Source organism: Lissotriton vulgaris, chromosome 10 (genome assembly GCF_964263255.1).
Source record: "Lissotriton vulgaris chromosome 10, aLisVul1.2, whole genome shotgun sequence".
In the NCBI taxonomy this organism is placed as follows: Eukaryota; Metazoa; Chordata; class Amphibia; order Caudata; family Salamandridae; genus Lissotriton; species Lissotriton vulgaris.
This window is the reverse complement of record NC_141698.1, coordinates 472,618,820-472,640,273: the sequence shown is the minus strand read 5'-3', so window position 1 is coordinate 472,640,273 and position 21,454 is coordinate 472,618,820.

Here is a 21,454-nt window from a genome sequence, read left to right as displayed (position 1 = left end):
CCCAAAGCAAGATGTCACTCACCACCCACAACCTCCCCGGAACCGGACCTGCTAAACAGAGGTGGGTCTTCCTGGAAATTATGGTGCAAGGTAAGGGGCAGGAGCAAAGATAAAAACAAGGGATAAGTAAAATAAAATCAAATGAAATCCGAAAACGGGCCGTTAAAATATATCAGTGCAGTGCACTAGGAGCGCGCGACCAGCGCGACCAGCAGCGAGGCGCCGAAGCAACTCTCTGCCACAGGAACTTGAGATTAAGGCCAAGAACGGGGAGACCGGCGCCTCCGGGAGCCTGAGCCCACCTCCTCCGGCAGACAAAGGTCCACATCCCCAAAGATGTCGTCAGAGAATACTACAAAAACGACGACATCCAGCAATGGTTTAAGGCCTAAGAGGTAGCCATGACCTCGCACCGGGTGCCGCAAAAAGACTGAGGTGCCGGCTTGTGGGGAAAGTTCATCAACGAGGGGAGAAACGCCCTGCTACAGCTCCTAGACACCGAGATGACCTCGTACGAACACATGAAAGCCGCCCTCCTTACCCGCTATGGACTCACCCCCGAGATGTACCGGCAGCGATTCCGAGACTGTAAGAGAATCCCCGGTACTACATGGGTGGAGTATGTGAACTACTATAGTAGAGCCTTCGAGGGGTGGATCAAAGGCAGCCAAGTCACCACCTACGAGCAGCTGTTCAACCTCATTGTATGGGAACACCTCTCCAACAACTGTTTTGTCGAACTCAGGCAGCATCTCCTCGACAGCAAACTGACCAAGCCACGTAAACCCGCCATCGAAGCCGATCGATGGGAAAGCACCCGGGTCCCCCGGAACTCGATGGGAGACCAAGGTCGAGCTCACCAGAGGTCCCACCATCAGCGAGGCGGCGGAGGAGGCCAGAGCCGGAGCAGGGACGCCGCTGCGGTGCCTCCCCCGACCAACACTTTGCCTTCCCTGTCCAGAAGAGGAGCCCCCCCAGCACGGGGGGCCCCGCTCGAACGTTATCTACCACAAATGCCAGCGACCCGGTCACTACGCCAATGACCCCAACTGCCCCAAGAACCAGCAGTCCAACCCCACGGACCGCCAAACCGCCAGATCGCCGCCGCCTCCCTGGGAGGGGAGCGGGGCGAAGAAGAAGACTATGACCAAGACCAGACCAAGTGGGAGCCCGCAGCCATGTCCCTGGTATGTCTGGGCGAAAGAGACATGGTCCCCCGGGCCCCAATCCCGGCCAACACTCAGAAGTACAGCCAGTGGGTCACCATTAATGGACACCGGGCCGAAGCCCTCCGCGACACGGGAGCCAGCGTGACGGCCGTCCGTTGCCACCTGGTGACCCCGGACCAAATTCTACCCAATGTTCTGTGCCCAGTGCGGTCCGCGGACAATTCCGAGAGAATGTGCCAGATGGCCCGCGTCCCCTTTGAGTGGGGGGAGTATCGGGCATGCTGAAAGTGACCGTCTGGGACGATGCCCCCGAAGACTGCCTCCTCGGGAATGACCTGGAGAGTTCCCCCTGGGCTGACGTAGAGCGGAGAGAGCATCTGGGGATGCTCGGCCTCCCTGAGTGGGTCTGCGCGACACCCCGATCCATGGCCGCCCGAGCCGCCACCCCAACCGAAGAACGAGAATGGCCCGAGCTGCCACCGCCCGTCATCTCCGAAGACACCGACCCTGAGCGCGGTCCACTGGGGCCCAGCCGTGAGGAAATTGCCCCGCTCAGCGACCTCCCGGAACTGGCCCAATGGCGCCAAGAAGGTGGCCCCACACGAGAGCAGTTCCGTCAAGAACAGAAAACGTGTCCCTCCCTCGAGGGGCTCCGACAGCAAGTCTACAGTGAGCAGAAGATTGCCGAGCTGGGGGCCAGCCGAGTGCTGGTGGTCCCCCTCCGGTTCAGAGACTTCCTCCTGAATCTGGCACACGATGTGCCCCTCGCCGGGCACCTGGGGCAGGACAAGACGTACAGCCGCCTGGTGACCCATTTTTACTGCCCCAAGATGAGGAATGATGTAAGCAATCACTGCCGGACTTGCCCCACCTGCCAAGCCAGCGGGAAGAGCGGCGTAAAGCTCAAGGTCCCCCTGCAACCTTTTCCAGTCGTCAACACTCCCTTCGAGCGGGTGGGGATCGACATCGTGGGGCCCCTGGAGCCCCAAACATCTCAAGGTCACCGTTTCATCCTCGTCCTGGTGGACCATACCACCCGTTATCCCAAAGCCATCCCTCTCCGGACCGTGACAGTTCCCGTGGTCGGCCGGGCGCTGATGGGGATCTTTTCCCGGGTTGGCTTCCCCCGAGATGTCGTCAGTGACCGGGGTACGAACTTTATTTCCCGCTACATGAAGTCACTGTGGCAGCAATGCGGGTCACGTACAAATTTACGACCCCCTATCACCCCCAAGGGAATGGACTGTTGGAACTTTTCAATCGAACCCTCAAGGGGATGATCATGGGCCTGGAAGAGCCCTTATGACGCCAATGGGACGTTTTGCTGCCCTGCCTTCTCTTCGCCTTTCGGGAAGTCCCTCAGAAGTCCCTGGGGTTCAGCCCCTTCGAACTATTGTACGGGCACCCCGTCCGGGGTCCCCTAAGCCTGGTCAAAGAAGGCTGGGTGGTGACCGCCCAAGATGCTCCCCCCGACGTATACCGGTACCTCCTGACCCTCCGAAACCAGACTCGGCGGTTCCGGGAACTTGCCAAAAACATTCTCGAGGCCAGCCAAGAAGAAATGAAACGCTGGTATGATCAAAACGCCTCTTCCATTGAGTTCGAGCCGGGCCAACAGGTCTGGGTCATGTCCCCGGTCGAACCATGTGCCCTCCAGGACAAGTGGACTGGGCCCTTCAAAGTGGTGGAGCGTAAGAGCCCTGTCACATACCTGGTGGACATGGAGTCCCCCAGGAACTCCCTCCGGGTCCTCCACGCCAACAGACTCAAGCCTCACTTTGTCCGATCGGAACTTAGCCTCCTGATGGCTACCGACAGTGGGGCCGAAGACGACTCCGAGCCCCTACCGGACCTCCTGAACGTCTCTGAGAAAGACGGCTCCGTGGAGGGAGTCAACCTCTCCTCCGCCCTGACCCCAGAACAACGCAGAGACTGCAAAGAGCTGTTGGGACAATTTGCAGACTTATTTTCTCTTACCCCCGGAGTCACCCCATGGTGCGTCCACGATGTCGACACCGGGGACAGCCCGCCTGTGCACCACCGGGCCTACCGAGTTCCCGATCGAGTTCGGACCTGCATTCAATCAGAAGTGTCCAAGATGCTGGCTCTGGGGGTGGTCGAGCCCTCTGACAGTCCGTGGGCCAGCCCTGTCGTCCTGGTCCCCAAGGCCGCCGCCCCTGGCGCTGCCCCCGAACTCAGGTTTTGTGTGGACTACCGGGGTCTGAACGCCGTCACCCGGACGGACGCACACCCCATTCCCCGGGCGGATGAACTGATCGACCGCCTGGGGGCGGCCCGCTACTTAAGCACTTTTGATCTAACCTCCGGCTACTGGCAAATCGGACTCACACCAGGTGCCCAAGAGCCCTCCACTTTCTCAACCCCCGATGGCCACTACCACTTCAGGGTGATGCCCTTCGGGATGAAAAACGCCCCGCCACGTTCCAGAGACTGGTGAATAAGGTGTTGGCGGGGCTAAAAGAGTTCAGCACCGCCTACCTGGACGATATCGCGGTGTACAGCCTCCACTGGGCTGAACACCTCCAACACCTTCGGGAGGTCTTGGCGGCCCTCCGCCGGGCCGGATTGACTATAAAAGCAAGCAAATGCCAGATCTTCCAAGGTTCCGTGACCTATCTGGGACACCAAGTGGGGAGCGGCCAGGTGGCCCCCCTCCAACCCAAGATCGACGCCATCCTGGCCTGGGAGCCCCCGGTCACCCAGACAGAGGTCCGAGCATTTCTGGGGCTCACTGGGTATTACCGGTGCTTTGTAAAGAATTATGGCAGTATTGTGGGCCCCTTCACTGAACTCACTTCGAAAAGACAGCCACAGAAGGTGCACTGGACACCCGAGTGTCAGGCCACCTTTGAGACCCTAAAGACAGCGATGTGCACCGCCCCGTGCTCCAAGCCCCCGATTACAGCCGGGATTTCATAGTCCAAACGGATGCCTCCGAGCACGGTGTCGGGGCGGTTCTCTCCCAAGTCAACGCCGAAGGAGTTGATCAACTGGTGGCCTTCATTAGCCAACGTCTGCTGGCCCGAGAGCAACGCTGGAGCAGCATTGAACGAGAGGCCTTCGCCGTGGTGTGGGCCCTAAAGAAACTCTGACCCTATCTCTTCGGCACCCACTTTCGGGTGCAAACTGACCACCGACCCCTGCAGTGGTTGATGCAGATGCAAGGGGAGAATCCGAAATTGCTGCGTTGGTCCATCTCCCTACAAGGGATGGACTTCACTGTGGAGCATCGCCCCGGCGGCGACCACGCCAACGCCGACGGCCTGTCCCGCTTCTTCCACCTCAGCGAGGAGAATACCCAAGAGAATGGGTGACTCTCCCTGCCTTCAGCTGGGGGGGATGTGTGTTGGACCCGGCCTCGTGGCATGGTCGCACTCCTCCCGCATGGCGGGACCTGGACGAACATCGACCCCTGTCCTCCGGCCTGAAGTAGCCCTCTCCAACCTTCACGAGAGCCGCCACACCTGGCGACCCCCGGCTCTCCCCCTCCAAAACTCGGCAACCCATACTCGCCCCACTCTGCTGTTCCGACCCCTATCCTGGGCCACCATATCAGACCCCGACTCCATCTTGGACCCTCCACGACCAGGCCCCGTGGCCTCGGCCCGACCTCGGCCTCGGACCCAGCGAAGCCCCAACATCGAGGCACCAAGATCCGACCAGGTGGTAAAACGGCCACTTGACGGATCAATGAAGAGAAGAGTTTCGATGGCCCTCCAGCCGTCCCTCGACGTCTGGTTTCGATCGCCTCCGGCGTCCCTGGGCGCTGGCTCCACCCCCCTGCTGGGTGTCTGGATACTTCCATCCTGGCCCCTCTGACCCCCAGGCGCGAGGATCCGGACATCAGAGGACTCCAGACCTATATCTGGGGCAGCTCTGGAGCAGGTCGGCAGTTGTATCCTGGAGTCGAGAGACCCCGAGACGAACTCATCTACGTGGAACCGGAACCCATCTTTGGAGCCCTGCTGGCGCTGCCGCAGCCCAACCTCGCTGAAACCATCTTTGGAGCCCTGCTGGCGCTGCCGCGGCCCAACCTCGCTGAACCCATCTTTGGAGCCCTACTGGCGCTGCCGCGGCCCAACCTCGCTGAAACCATCTTTGGAGCCCTGCTGGCGCTGCCGCGGCCCATCCTCTCTGAAACCATCTTCGGAGCCCTGCTGGCACTGCCGCAGCTCGACCCCGAGGGACCCCCCAGCTCGAGGATTGAGAGCTGAGCGTAGGGTATCCTCGTACCAGGCTGGTACCAAGACTGTCCCACTACCCCCTTCCCGCAGTTACTAAGACCTACAGGATCCCTCGATCCATTTGTACCTGTATTGTGGAGATAACCTGCTTTGATTTGATAAAGACGTTAAGAATCTATCCTTGTGTGGTGTCCATCTGTGGTGGTGTGATTGCTCGCCTGTACGATCCTAGGAGAGGAACCTCATCAGGAGGCCTCTCGACTTCGCTCGGCCAATTCTAGAAGGAGAGGTGGATCGCGGGGTGGTCGGCCAGACAGCCTCTGCCTTCCCCCTAAGATCCCCTTTCTAACATTACCCATCATGCTTACCGCTCACCCTGCACTCACACCACTCACCCTGCACTCACACCATTCACCTTCCTCTCACCCAACACTCACATGACCACACCACTCACCCAGCATTCACGTCACTCTACTCACCTGTCATTCTCACTACTGACCCTGCAGTCTCACTGCTCATCTTGCACTTAATCTCAAACAAGCGCATAACTCACCAAGCATTCACTTCTCCCACTCTGCACTTTCACACACCAACCTCACCCTGCACTCCCTCCTCTCCCCATCCTACTCTCATACAGGCACATTGGTCACCCTGCACTAATATAGGCACTCCCGTCACTCACACAGCTCACCCGTCATTCACAGGGGTAAACCACTCACCCTGCACTCACACCACTGAAAGAGGACCGTTACTCACCCTGGACTCACACCACTCACCCTTCACTCCTGCCACTCACCCTGTATTCACATGGGCATATCGCTCAGCCTGCATTGACAGAGGCACTCTGTTCACCCACCACTCATGTAGCTCACCCTTCCTACACACAGGTGCAAGTGTCTGCCAGAATACTGTGAGCGAGACACTCACAGGGACACATCCCTCACCTTGCGCTAAATCCTCTCACCATGTGCTCACCTATCACACCCCAGCTCACCCTTCACTCTCACTGCTCACCCTGCACTCACAAAGACACACTGGTCACCCAGCACTCACAAAGTAACTCTACTTACTCTCCACTTACCCCACCCACACCACTTACCCTACACTCACTCTTCTCACTCTGAATGCACTTTTCTCATCTGGCAATCACATGGGGCCGCCTCTCACCTTGCACTCATGCAGCTCGCCCGGCTCTTACATTAGCACACCTTTCACCCAATATTCGCACCACTTATGCTACACACACTCACACTATTTACCATCACCCAACACTCAAAGGAGCACACCTATTGTGCTGTTCACATAGATATTACTCAACTGCTATGAATATTCACATATTTCTACAAAGGCACCCACAGAATACCTGCACTATCCGTAGAACTAGGGGGCATATTAGCAAGAACCTCATTAAAATTATTGCTCTTTTAGCGGCAGGAAACTGCCTCTAAAACGGCGATAATGGGCTTGCTAATATCCGTTATAGAATTCCAATAGAAGCCCAGTTTAGAAGTCCTGCACATCTAACCTGGGCTTCTATTGGAATTCTATAACGCATACTAGCAAGCCCATTATCGCTGTTTTAGCGGCAGTTTCCTGCCGCTAAAACTGCAATAATTTTAACAAGGTTCTTGCTAATATTCCCCCAGATTCCTAGTCAGTTCCATCTGAACTATGGTGCAGGTGCAAGAGGGATGGACCGAGGATGTCGAATGGCATGAGAGGTAGATCAGGGCTGAAGTTTTGGGGATAGTGTCGGATGGGGGATCATTTTGGGGCTGTGGTGATAAGCTGGGAGTGAGTCATAATGTGGTACAGGAGGAGAAAGCAGGCAAAGGCTGCAGAAGGGAAAACCAGGCTCAACAAAGGTTGAGGCAATACAACAGAGGCTGTGGGATAGTGTGGGAATAGAATGGGAACTTCAAGCCGGCAGTGTGTAGTGGGTGGGAAAAGCAGAACTTTCTCCAGGGTTACTTTTTAATCCTGCACCTGGTCCTCGTTGGCCCGCATAAAGGCCTGCTGTTTTCACTGTTGCTAAAGCCATGATGTAGATCAGTATTTGGGCCCTGTTGGCCTGGTGATAGTGCTCTGCGGAGACAGGTGCCACAGTGGAGAGATGTCTGAGGGTGTGGGCATGGGTAAAAGTTTCTGTAGGCCACTGGGGCTGAGGTCCAAACAATATTTCAGCTGAGAGGTGGGGGATCATGAAAGTACACTAAAGCCTGGGCTCTGCATGGGAACACAGGCACCAGCATTGACGTTTTCTGTTCATCTTCTCAATTCATATATCTTCAGTGGCAGGTGGTGCTATACTATTGACCCTATGCCTCTCAGAGGTATCATTGTGGTAGGCAGTCACATTTTTAGTAAGCTCTGATGTTAAGAAGAATTTGAATGTTAATCAGTTATGACTTGAATTCTAACATCTTCAAATGAAATGCAGCCTTTGCCCTTTCACCTCTTCATGGATTAATCTTTGATTGTTTCCAACAATATAGGCTGAAAATTGCTAACCATAACTTGTTTTTAAAACGTTTTACATAGCTGCCCACTGTCTTGTGTGACACATTCAACCAGTCCCTCCTTTCCATTCACCACAGTGCTTGATTCTGGGGTGTGTAGTTATTTTTTGTGGTGGATCCCGCTTGTGAGACACCATTGTTTACAATAAAGGACTTGGAGGCCGCCCAATGATTTCCATTCATTGGCTTTATTGTCACTTTGCTTTGCTGCCCCCTAATTGTCCAGCACGTGCCAGGTGTCACTTCCTGTTCTTCTCTGGTGCATGGTCCAAGTGTAGATTGATAGTTCTTTATTAGAGTCCATCACTGCGCATACTGTGATTGAGGTACTATTATTCCATCCATCATCTTGTGTGTTTTGCTGTTCACCCTATGTGGGAAGGGTATGCCCAGACGTGGGTCCCGTGCTCACTAGGCCACTGGAGTCAAGCTATCCTGGCTGAAGACGGCTGATAGCCAGAAACCGATACTAGGATGCTTGGTTCCGGTCCAGGAAAGACATGGCTTGGCAGTTCAGGATGGACTGTTCCCATGAAGCACAGGGTCAGACTGATTGGAATATGGCCATGTCTGAACTGGGGTGGCTTGGTGAGCAAAATAATGATGGATTAAACCCAGATCTGTGACTTGGGGTGAATGTTTTGCCATTGTGCAACTTTCCGTCCATCATCTTGTGTGTTTTTCTGTTCACCCTATGTGGGAAGAGGGTATACCCAGACGTGGGTCCCGTGCTCTCTAGGCCACTGGAATCAAGCTATCCTGGCTGAAGATGGCTGATAGCCAGAAACCGGTCCTAGGATGCTTGATTCCGGTCCAGGAAAGACATGGCTTGGCAGTTCGGGCTGGACTGTTACCATGAGGCACAGGGTCAGACTGATTTGCATATGGCCATGTCTGAACTGGGGTGGCTTGGTGAGCAAAATAACAATGGACTAAACCCAGATCTGTGACTGGTGGTGAATGTTTTGCCATTGTGCAACATTTTGTCCATTATCTTGTGTGTTGTACAATTTTTTACCCATGTTGCTGCTTTCTCCTCCCACCCACCACTTCTTCGTACAGCTGTACCCTTTCCCCTACCTCCCCCCGCGGCATTTCTTGCCCTTACCCCCAACCCTCTATCGCCATCCTTACTTGCCTGTCTCATCCCTCCCGCCCGATCTGACCCAAAAGCAAGCGCTATGACGCATCACCAGTGTTGGCCACATCATATCGCTTTTTGACTAACTTTACTTTTAGCCATGTTGCACAGCCACAATATGACTAAAGAACATTGGCACACCAATATCTCTCTCATAGACAAGACCTGCTGGCTTGGCCAATGCTTTTTTATGGGTGCAAACGCTTTTTTTTTAGGTTTTTGCCTTTAGATTTTAGTTTTTCTTTTGTGTTTATTTCCATAGTTAATTAAATCAACAGAATCATTGTGAAGGATATGCCGTTGAGAGGCATTGTAGCAGGCGTCACTGCAGTGAAAAGTTTTCTTAATGCTTATTGTTTGTCAGCTGGCAGTAGTTTCTGTATGCAGAAAGTTGGAAAGGTGGAGGTCAAGGGATCAAACGTGTCGCTGGCAGTCTTAAGGTGGCCCAGAGCAGGATTGGTGTAACTGTGCAGCCAGTAACAGAAGGGTTATCATATTTTACAAGGACAATACTAAATATATAGATCTGAACAAGTGAATGAATCTCTGCAGACCTGACAACCATGATCACCACCACACTCGTTTTTATCTGTTTTTTTCTACTTCTGTTCACCCACCAGAAAAACGAAATGCCTTCATGATCTTTGTGTCACCTGTACATCCTTCTTCCTTCCTTGCTTGCCCATCCCATCAGAAATACTTCTAACTTTACCTTTAGCCATGCTGCATAGCCACACTGCTGTACAACATGGCTAAGCTAAAATACATTGGAAAAGTTAATGGCTATTGCATAGGTGAAACCGATTGACTTTGCCAAAGCTTGTTTTACATTGTAAATTGGGTCTAAAAATTCCAATATTAGACATGTTATGTTATGTTATGTTATGTTAATAACTTTTATTAGGCGCACAGCTGCCCCAGCAAAGGGGCGTCCTGGCGCCTGATCAAGTGCCACAACACGAGCGGTCCAACAAGTTAACAAGGAGAGCCAAGCTAGAACTGAGCCAAAGGTCTGGCTGGGCTCTGAGAGCCCATGCACGAGCCGAGTCCTGAACATGTTAGGCACTTAAGTTATGCAACATAAACCATGTAACAATATTCAAAAAGTGTATGTCTGTAGCATTCAAAAGAGCTTCGCTCAGTTCATCAGAATTTGTTACTGGATTGATAGGTCTTTTTTCAAAGTCACAGTTTTTAATAATAAAAGATTTGTAAAGCGCATGGCTGCACAACTGTGTATCCCCGCGCTAATTGCCAACAAAACTCACAGAGAATAGATATGGGGCGGTCAGAGAAAACAATTATTGAGGAAAGAGGTGGGTTTTTAGTTTGGCTCTGAAAAGAGTCTCTGAGGGTTCCATTCTTAAATGAACAGGTAGAGCATTCCAATGTTTTCCTCCAAGATATCGAAAAGAGCGGCCGCCTATTTTTTAAACATGAAAATAAAACTTTTCATGCCCTTCTAAAAACTACCATGACAACAATACCATTAGGGAATTAAGGAGCACATTAGTTGTCAGTTGCACTCTATATGTGGCCTAGAGTCCTACAAGGAGCAACATTAAAGTCTATTTAAATTAGACACAAGAGAGGTACTTGTGAAGCACACACACTGAACTTGTGTACTTCAAAGTGCTCTCAACTGCAATAAGGACAAGCATTGGCATAGCCAATAGGTCTCGCCTTTGGGACCTTATAAGTGTTTAGCTAGATATATTGACTTTGCCAATGTCTTTAAGCTATGCTGAGAAAAATGTGACTGCTGTGCAGCATGCTGAGAAGTTATAATAAAAAAGTGTCAGAAGCATTTTTGTTACCTTTGTCCAGAGTTACACCTCACAGTCCTGGCCGTGGTATTTGGCTGTGCCAATGAAATATGTCCTTAAAGCTCTGTGTCCCCCCAACCACCCCCGCCCCCCCTCGACAAATTGGTCTTTCACTAACTGCTTCAAATCAATATCTGTGCTTGACTCAAGTGCAGTGCTCTAAAGTACACTGAAGGCTGCACTAAGCGCTTTATGAAACTCCCAAAAATAAATAGGCAAAAAATGATATGTTATAATTCTGTGAACTCTCTAGGCTAAGAGCATAACAAACCTAACATGATTTATAATGCTTCACGCATTTCTCATATTTGTGGACAAAATAGTTATTTTATTTTTCACACTATCCATCAAATATGCATCATATGGCCAAAGTCCACGATAATCAGACTGAACTTGTGTCACTGAATGATATTTATTGTTTGGTTGCTGAAAACCATTACATAAAACCAAAATACAAAAATACAGCATTTCAAAAGTTAAAATCAGTATACAGTTTATCTAGTTGCTCCATAGATCCCGGCAATTCCGGGTAAAAGGGTTCATGGGCCCGCAGGAGACTCTATAACCCGACTTGTAGAAAACATCAGCATTTCCCGTGCTTGAAAAATTTCTTTTCCGAAAGCCGCCATATGCTTTATCGTGGTCAGAGTATAAAGATAGCTAAGACCCTCCTTTGCAGTGCGTGACCCAGATTGTCTTAGTAATGGCCTAAGGTAAAGACTAAGGGCCAGACACAAGGCCGGGCAGCAGAAGAGGAGGTGGGACAAAGACTCGCATTTATACATGCAAAGCCTGCATTCCCGGATTCCTGAGCTTGCCTGACCACCAGGATATAGTTTTTTTAGGGGCAATGGGTGGAGTCTATACGCCAAGATCTTGTGAAGGGCGGCGCGGCCCGCGGCCTGCGTATGATGATGTTTTACGGTGTGCAAAATGTGCGGGAGACACAAAGTCTCATGCAAGCCTTTTCTTCCAAGCGACTCCAGATCCAGTTCCCGTGACCTCGCACGCACTTGTTTTTTTATCGCGTTTTTAATGGCAGAATATTTGACCTGTTCAGGGTTCCATGAATCCATAGCGAGATTGAGCTGGTCCTTGGCCGCTTCAAGGGTGGCCGACCAGGGGTTCCCCGCCTCACTGAAGATGCCTTTCAAAACTGACTTGTGTCACTGCTGAAAGAATGTTTGCGGCTGCACAGAATTCCGAGGAATTGCTTTAAATGTCAGAGCAGAGTGCATAAAATATGTGATTTCACAGGCGACTGCTGATGTAAAGAATGCTTACGTGCTTGATGCACTGCCTGAATTTTAAATGGTAGTTCTTATTTCCACTGATACCGTCATTGAAATCAGCCCAGTGGTTAGCGCGAGGTTGCAAGGCGCACGGGCAGTTTATTAGCATGTTTTATATGCAGATGCACTGGTCGCGAAATCAGTGTATTAAAAAGCAAATAGGAAATAATACAGAATTTCTGTCAACGCTCAATATATCTCCCTTGTACCGAGTCCGACGCTAGGAGGTTGAAGAGTGGAGTCATATAGGGCCATATTATCAAGCAAGGGCAATACATTATCGCCGCTTTTATTGGCAGGAAACTGCCGCTAAAGCGGCGATAATGGGCTTGATAATATGCCCTTGTGAATTCCCATAGAAGCCCTGGTTAACACCAGAACCTGAGCTTCTATTGGAATTCACAAGGGCATATTATCAAGCCCATTATCCCCGCTTTAGCGGCGGTTTCCTGCCGATAAAAGAGGCGATAATGTATCGACCTTGCTTGATAATATGGCCCCTAGAATTTTATCCTGCCCTTCCGCATATCAAACCCAGGTGTCTGCAACAGTGCATTATAGCGCCGTCTATCATTGAGCTATATAATTTGTAACTCCTACTACCCGCACACATACATCCACGACCCAGAAACGTGCTCTGCTGCTCGTCAGCAACGAGGTGCGTGCTGCTCGTCAGGGCGCTAATAATGTCACAGAATGGCAGGGATGGGTGGGGGCTCCTTAACTTCAAGTTGGCCGGTGTCATCAGGGCTGAGCGGAAGATACGCATGCTCCTCGTGGGGTCATTCGTGTACCTATGTACTTGGAATAAACCCTCTGCTGTTAATCTGTGTGTCTGTCCATCACCACAAAGCATCTTGCATTACAACAAAGACCTCGACGAATTCTGGAGTGGTCATGCTGCGGTTGGGATGAGATAAGACCGGTACCAGAAGAGGTTCTCAGGCTCTTCTCGCATGTGACACGAGAGAGAGAAAAACAAGTACCCCCCAGACAGCCACTCCTCTTCTCAGCGGCTACCAGATGTCTGCCTTTATGCTATTCTAAACAGAGAGGGCAAAATCTGAATGGGCAGCACATTATGGAATAGAAGCCCTCTGAAGAGTTCTGAATTACAATTCCGCCATAAGTAACATTCTCCACCTTAGTATGACATTATAGACTTGTCTTTGTTGAGTGTGTAAGGTGATGGGAGACAGTATTCAGATGGACACATCCAAACTACGAAAGCGACCGTGCTTTGTTTACTTAGGAACATGAGCCAAAATCACGGTAAGGGAGGTATGCAGCTAGCTGCTCGCTCTCGAGGCCCCTAGGCCAGGAGAGTTAACTTTAAAATAAAAGGTGGGACATGCTGTCGTCTTTGGCCATTTGTGTGCTTTCCTTACTGAAAGCCACACGCAAAGGCCACTAGAATATGTGGGAGTTAACTAACTCCCATGGAGAAGTTTAGGAACAGTGTGGAGTGCTCACAAGAAGCCTCCCATAGTGCATTTGCGCTGCGCTAGGCTCGACCTAAAAAAGGAAGCACTGTGAAATAAAATATTTGGCTACAATCATGCAATTTGGTCAACAGGGGAAGCTGAGAAGAAGAATCCTGGGTTTTCTGATTTCACATTAGACCATTCAGTCACTAGATAGAAATCTCATTCCCTCTCCTGGTTTACATAAAATATTAATGATTAATTCTTGGAATTAGTTTAGAGCATGGGTGACGGTAAATGTAAATGTACAGGAATTTATATAGCACAAATCACTGAGCGGTTTCTAAGCGCTTGCTTAGGAAACCCGTCCTGGTATTCCCCTGTGAGATAACCCCAGCAGGGTATCCGCAAGGTGAAAGCCAGGCATCCCGCCACGAGGGGCCGTTGTGGAGATTAAGCAAGCTATTGCCCAGAGTCGCAGAGTGGGAACCCGTGAATCAAGTAGGCACCGGAGAGAGAATTGTCATGTCCATGGACATTTTAGGCCTCAAGACGCCCCCAGCCGGGAATTGAACCCTGTTCCGGGCTGACCTCTGCTTCCAGGTCTGCCTCCTCTAACCAGTGAGCCACACTTCTCCACTGGCAGAAGCAGCATGAAAGCTTGGCCTGTTTTCTACTCGAGGGCCAAAGAGGCCCTTGGGTTGAGCCAGTGCCAGGAATCTGACTCTAGCGGTCTCAAGCTTTCAGTGGCTTCCCACCTCTACTCAACATGCAAAGTGCTACTGGGTAAAAAGCCATGGGTGCCAAATAAAGCAGGGATTTCATAAGATCGATTAATTGAATGCTATAATATTAAATTATAGAAAGTGGATTAATTTATTTCCAATACAGCAACTGCTTGAAATCAAATATACTCTTTATACAGCTGTTTTAAGCAAGTGCACTTTTTTAATTCACATCATACTTGTAAGAAGCATTGACAAGAACATATTTTATTATTTTTAATAGCCTATAGAGAAAATGTTGGCTTTTGCATCTTGGATTAAAATTGAGGCAGGAACAAGGCAGGGTGTGGGGTGGGTATTATTCTCAAAAACTCTTTAATATATATGTGTCAGACTTGGCGAGGGTTATTAAATCCTACGATATGCAACTTACGTCGTACGCTGACGATACAAAATTGGTGCTAGCGGTACATAACGACGGAGGGTCAGTTGCGGCAAACTTTCATGACGGAATGCTAACCATTAGTGCATGGATGGCAAATAATTGCCGCAAATTAAATTCAGACAAGACGGAGGTGATGATTTTTGGTAATCTTTCTCCTAGCTGGTCCCCCATGTGGTGGCCAGATAAGCTAGGCTCACCGCCATCCCCCGTCACAAAGGTTAGAAATCTGGGTGTTATGTTCGACGTCAAGCTGTCCTTCATACACCACGCCAATGCAGTTGTCTCATCATCCTTCCATGTCATCAGGATGATAAAAAACTTCTACCTTTTCTCCTAGCCAGCGCCGGCAGAACTCTTCTCACTACGATAGTTATGTCAAAAGTTGACTATTGCAATGGTCTACTTATCAATGCTCAAGAAAGAGTCCTAAACAAGCTACAACTGGTGCAAAACAGAGCTGCTATGATTTTTTCAGGCACCCCCAAGTTTAAACCAATATACAAGGTGGTGCGACAGCTCCACTAGTTACCCATCAGGAGTAGAACAAAATTCAAGGCTCTATGCATTGCATACAAAGCAATCCACAACACAGGACCTGAGTGTCTGAAGAATACTCATACGGCCAGATTCATGAAAGACCCGTTTTGCGAGTCTCTAATAGCGATTCATAAGGAATCGCTATTACAGGCTCGCAAAACGGGATTCATGTAGGAATATCCCAAAAAAATGCGATTCCTACTTATTCCTTATTTGCGATTAGCAAATTGCTAATCGCAAATAAGGAATAACTCCCCATTCATTCCTATGGGCCAAAAGGCCCATAGGAAGGAATGGGGAGTATTCCTTATTTGCGATTAGCAATTAGCTAATCGCAAATAAGATAGCGATTTAAAGGGTGCCAGGGGTGTCCAGAGGACACCCTGTAGCACCCCTTAAATGCTAATTTAAACAGGTGTTGCGCACACACATGTCCAAAGGACATGTGTGTGTGTGCAACATGCAACTCAGAAAAATGCTTTTAAAAGCATTTTTCTGAGTTTTCGCTATTTACCACGAGGTTTGACCTCGCGGTAAATAGCGGCCCGAAATTGCGATTTCGCAATTAGAAAATGGATGATGAATTGCATTTAAGGAATCTCAAATAGAGATTCCTTAAATGTAATTCCTCGCAAATTTGCGAATTCGCTATTACCGATTTTTGCATTTGGGATGATGAATCCCAAATGCAAAAATCGCACTCGCAAAGGGCCAGATTCTCAGAATCTGGCCCTTTGCGAGCGCAATTACCTTTGATGAATCAGGCTGTTTGCTCCTACATGCCCAGCAGACCATTGCGTTCATCAGTAGCGAACCTGCTGATTGTCCCTCGAACCAAGAAAGACTCTTGGGGCAACAAAAGATTCACTGTCACCACTACCAGATTATGGAACACGCTCCCCCTTCACATTAAGACCAGTCCCACCCTGCTTACCTTCCGGAAACAACTAAAGACCTGGCTCTTTAACCAACAATCCACCCACTCCTGGCCCTCCCCTTGCCCAGTCCGCAGTGCGGAGACACCTAAGGGTATTTGCACGCAATACAAATTGCTTAAATAGGCAAAATAAACTCATTCTCTCCTCTTTTTCTGGCCTATTGGTGTATAGACCTCCTGAATTCCTTAGCAGCTGCTTTACTGCTATATTTGACATCATTGCACAATACTCTTTTCAATACGCCAATTTGATTGTTTTGGGTGATTTCAATGTCCATGCAGATGATCCAATCTCCACCGTAGCCATGCAGCTCATTCAAACATTGGTTGGCCTTAACCTTATCCAACATATCCAGTCCCCCACCCATAGGACTGGCCATATGCTTGACCTAATCTCATCTAATGCCTCCCCACAGGCTAGGACCACCCACTGGAACACACTATTCTTGGCCTTACAGGCCAAATCTGATGACATGCCTCCATGACCACTGCACCCTGAGCTCGGTCAGCATACATAGACATACTGCAACAGTGACATGCTAATTGACAGCATATATGCACTTATCCATTCCGTTCAGGTGTGAGGTGAATGCTACTAAACACATGTTGCATGGAACACCAAATAGACAAATACACAATAGAATAATAAGTGATGGTGTTCTACACACAGAGGGAACAGAGGGTTGGATGATATGTGTATATGGGTTGCATTGAAATTGTTTCAAAGTATCTTTGATTAGATACAATGATAACAAGGTTTTATGATATGATGGCTCCATGATGATGTACGTTCACAGTACATATGTACACCTGCAATGGGAGCGGCTGTATTGATGACTATGACTGACATATGTATGTGGAAAAGTCAATATTTTGAAAAGCAATAAAGAACTAAACAAATAATAATCAATGGTCAAGAAGCATCAAACTCAAGGAACATATTTCAAGCACTTTATTCTGGATTCTTCCATTCGTTAGCCAAAACATGCAATTTTATTCCACCCTTCATTACAAAGGTCAACGTGTGAAATGGTGGTCCAGCCAACGCATTTTGTTTCCACCATGGGACTTCATCAGGGCCTCCTTCACATGATCCTTCTGGGCTTCTTGTGACGCTTCTCGAGGGATGTTGGGTGAAGGATGTGGAATGCAATTCCATTTTTTTTTTTTGACACAGTCACTGCTTATTCTATCCTTTCAGAGCCAAGTTTCTCTACAAAATCCACAGCAGCATGCACATGAGGAGAGGACAGCGGAGATGAGGGATAATAATAAGGATAGAAACCCTGGATGCAATAGAATGGGGCGGCTTTAGTAGCAGAGTGAACAGAGGGGGATATTCTCAAGAACGTGTGATAACCATCGCCAAATTAACTTAACGCAATTCTTCACATCGCAGTCTATCGCGACAAAATAACACTGTGATAACGTTGTATTCCCAACCTGGCGGCACCATGCGATAGTAGCAGGATTACATGCCAAATGACCTCCTAAAAATTAACGCGACTCTGAAAAAATGTGAAACATGAACGTGAAAAAGATGGGATGCCCCAAATCGTGATACAAAAATCAGCGGCAACCAGCAACAGGCCTGCAATTTCCACGCGTCATGCGAGAAAATGCACTATAAAAGTAACCAAAAAAACCACACAAAAACCAAAGCTAACTGCGTAGCACCATGAATGCACCCGGACCGAGTGCAGAGGACAACTCGAACCCCACAAGCCCCATGGAGGACCAGCCAGGTACGGGGAAGGACAAGAGGAAGAGGTAGACGGAGTTCAGGCCGCAGGAACACCAGATCATCATCACGGAGGTGATTGAACACTACCAACAACTGTCCATCACCTCCACTGCATCATTGGCAACACAAACGAAAATATGGCAGTCCATCGTCAAAAACGTCAAGGCAGTCGGAGTGTCGAGGAGGTCAATGGAGGAGGTCCAGAGGCGCTGGCATGATGTGCAAAGCCAGACCAAACAGAAACTCGCAGCCAACAGGAAGGCAGCAAAGGAGACTGGAGGTGGGAGTCCAGTGCCACGGGAGGAGCTGGTTGAGCTGGAGGAAATGGTGGCCACAGTCATCAATGGAGACGGTGCAAGGAGTTGGGGACCTGGACACAGCTCGAAATGACCTGACCCAACAGCAACAGGGTGAGTAACCACCAGGGAATGGGTGGTCGGAGGGAGATGGGCACAATGGCAAACATGCACAATCATGTGTAGCACACTGCACAAGCACAATGATAGTTTAACACGTCCCTGATACCCCTGGGACACTGCAGCACACATATAAACACCAAGTCGGCCCCAGTCCACAATGTGCATAAATGGGCCCCCTCCATATCACAATTCCACAACCTACCCATGCACATGTGCAGAATCCAGAAAAGCAGCGGCTCCATGAGCCACACTGACAATGCAAGTGACACTGCATGACCAATAGCATGGCTGCAGCCAAAATAATTGACATCGTGCACGAGTTGACATTGAGGTGCCCCAGTGTGGACCCTGACACATCCACGTGCACCTACAACCCATGACGTCAAAAACACATCTGCAGACAAACAATGCACAAGAGCACAAAATCAAATGCACAAGAGCACAAAATTTGTCCAAGAGCACAAATGACCCAAGTCGCAAACATCACAGCACCCGAAAAGCACACATGTCAAAGGCACACCGCCTCAAAGGGATAAGGGGCCACTAAATCAGACCTGCAGGGGTGACTCTCCCACAATCCAGCACACACACATAGCAATCTTAGCACCTCAACATTGACGGCAATGTGGTACAAAGTGCAACACTTACACCACAGAGGACACAAATGGTGCTGAATGTGCGTAGTAACAGGCCACTCACATCGGGCATTGCATGACACTGTGAGATGATAATGTATGAAAACAACCACACATCCGTCATGTAGTCGAAATGTCCGCTGTCACCCGTCAAATAGCCAGCTCCACCAAAACAGTCTCAATGTACATTGTCATGCAGTCTGTATATAAACATCTACAAAACGTCAACATACATGGGACACTCTGTTAACCTGCATCTCCCCTTTACATTGCAGAGAGACAATCAGCACCTCCTGCAGAGCAGACCACACATCTCTTCAGTGATGATGAAGAGGACACCTGCACATATCCTCATGCACCCTCCAATGGCTAATGGACAGCCTCCGCACCCCATCCCAGGAACAGGGCAGCCCAGCTGCCTCGAGGTGAACCCACCCTCTGCACAGACCACACAGGAGGAAGCACACAGTGGCGGCTGATGACATTTGAAAGTGGTGTGGCGTAACACAATTGTCGTACTTCACTGCGGCGAGCGAGCGATCGTAGCAAGTGAGCCTAAACCAACTATGGGGGGTACGAAGGGGTTCTTTGCCCTGAGAACATTTTGAAAAAAAGAGTGGGCAAATGGTGCATTTTCAAGCAAACCAGACGGTGTGATAATACACATAAATTACCCACTTTTCTTTGGAATACTTGAAATGCGAGGTTTTTGTCACACTCACCCTACAAAAAGGCTAAAGATATTTGCCAGGTGCAATACATAACCCACCTCATCAGCCCTCAAAGTCTTGTGCTTATAAAGGATGAGCTATACTGCAAGCACAGGAAGACAAAAAATTACCAAGGACTGGGTCAACTGCTCATGTTTGACACAGGACTGGGCATTCAGTATTACACATATTCCAGCACTTGAACACCCAACTCTCTTACTCAATAGAGATGTCCAATGCCTATGAAAAACAAACACCCAGAATGGACCCAGACATAGCAATGAAATGGACAACCCCACCCTGCACAAAAAAATGTAATCAAAGCAGGTATGAATTGCACATTTGATTTTTGTATATTAGTAGTTCTCATTATGAATGCATAACTGGTTTTAATTTGAAATTTAGTAATACAAGAAGGAGATTGCAAAGGACTAAAAAGCCAGGGTGGCCTCACACCTGACAGCAGCATCAAACATCATCCTTGTGAAAGCAAAATTGATTTCCCTCTTTGCCAAGAAGGTATACTTGTACGTTTTAATGTAGTTAAGGCACCACAAATGCCAGTAGTATAAATAGTTCTCACAAACACCTTGGCCTCTATTATCTGTACCCAAGTGCCACAGCTTAGACCAGCAGTGTATTTAATGCTGCCCGCTCCCTCTGTTTCCTTCCAGAGCATCCCGTCACGGAGCATTACAGCACCTCATCACCTCAGCATTGACAGGTCACCTCTCCCCCCCTAGGCCTATCATAACCGCCATATTAGAAGCTGCTTCTTATTTTTTTGCCTCACCCCCCACACACACAAACATACATACATATAAGCAACAGTGATCTCACACTTATAATCTGCAGTCTGGTATTAGTCACACACCATGCAGACTTGCATTTCTTACATAAGACTTTCCCATAACTTAGGCATGCAGACTAACCCCGTCGTCATGCTTATATAGCATGCATGCATTCCGGTATTCGTCACTCAGCCTTGCAGGCTAACAGGACTTACTCCCATAACATGCAGTCTAGATCTTACCTATAATCTGCTAGCGCGCGCTACCCAGTCCCACATATCATGCGAGGTTGCTCTCTTTATTCACAAAAATATAACACGCAGGCCAGCTTTTGCAGGCTAGAACTGCCTTCACAAGCGCACAAACCCCATACTGCATACTTTTGGTATTGCCAATCACAGACAACAGGTAACATGTTGGTTGACACTTCCCCAAAAAATGATGGACTTCCCGCTCATAAGGACATTCCATCAATACTGGCACGAAGCTGCATTCACACAATAACATGCAGGCGGTCACCCTTTCATACACCAACACCATGAATGCTGCTGCCTAGTAAGCTCACTTATGCTATACGTGGTACAATCCTCTGAAACACACACCCACTACAGAAGACAAGCAAACTCGCCTTAAGACCAGTCGCAGCTTGCAATACTCGCGGGGGGGGGGGGTCACGTGGGGGAGTTAAAAATGTTAAATAAAAGAAAACTTACCTGACCGCCCAGGTCCATGCCGCCTCTACTGCTGGGCAGGGGTTCTGCGTTGACGCCTTCCACGACGTCTTCTGCATTACTGGAGTGGGTGCCAACCCCTCTCAGCCAGGATTGGCTTGAGCAGGGATGTTCCTCACCCCTTAGTAGACCGGGGGCTGCGGCATGAAGCAACCCTCGCTCTCCTAAGGGGAAGGCAGTGCGCAAGTTTGGGCTGGTAGTAAA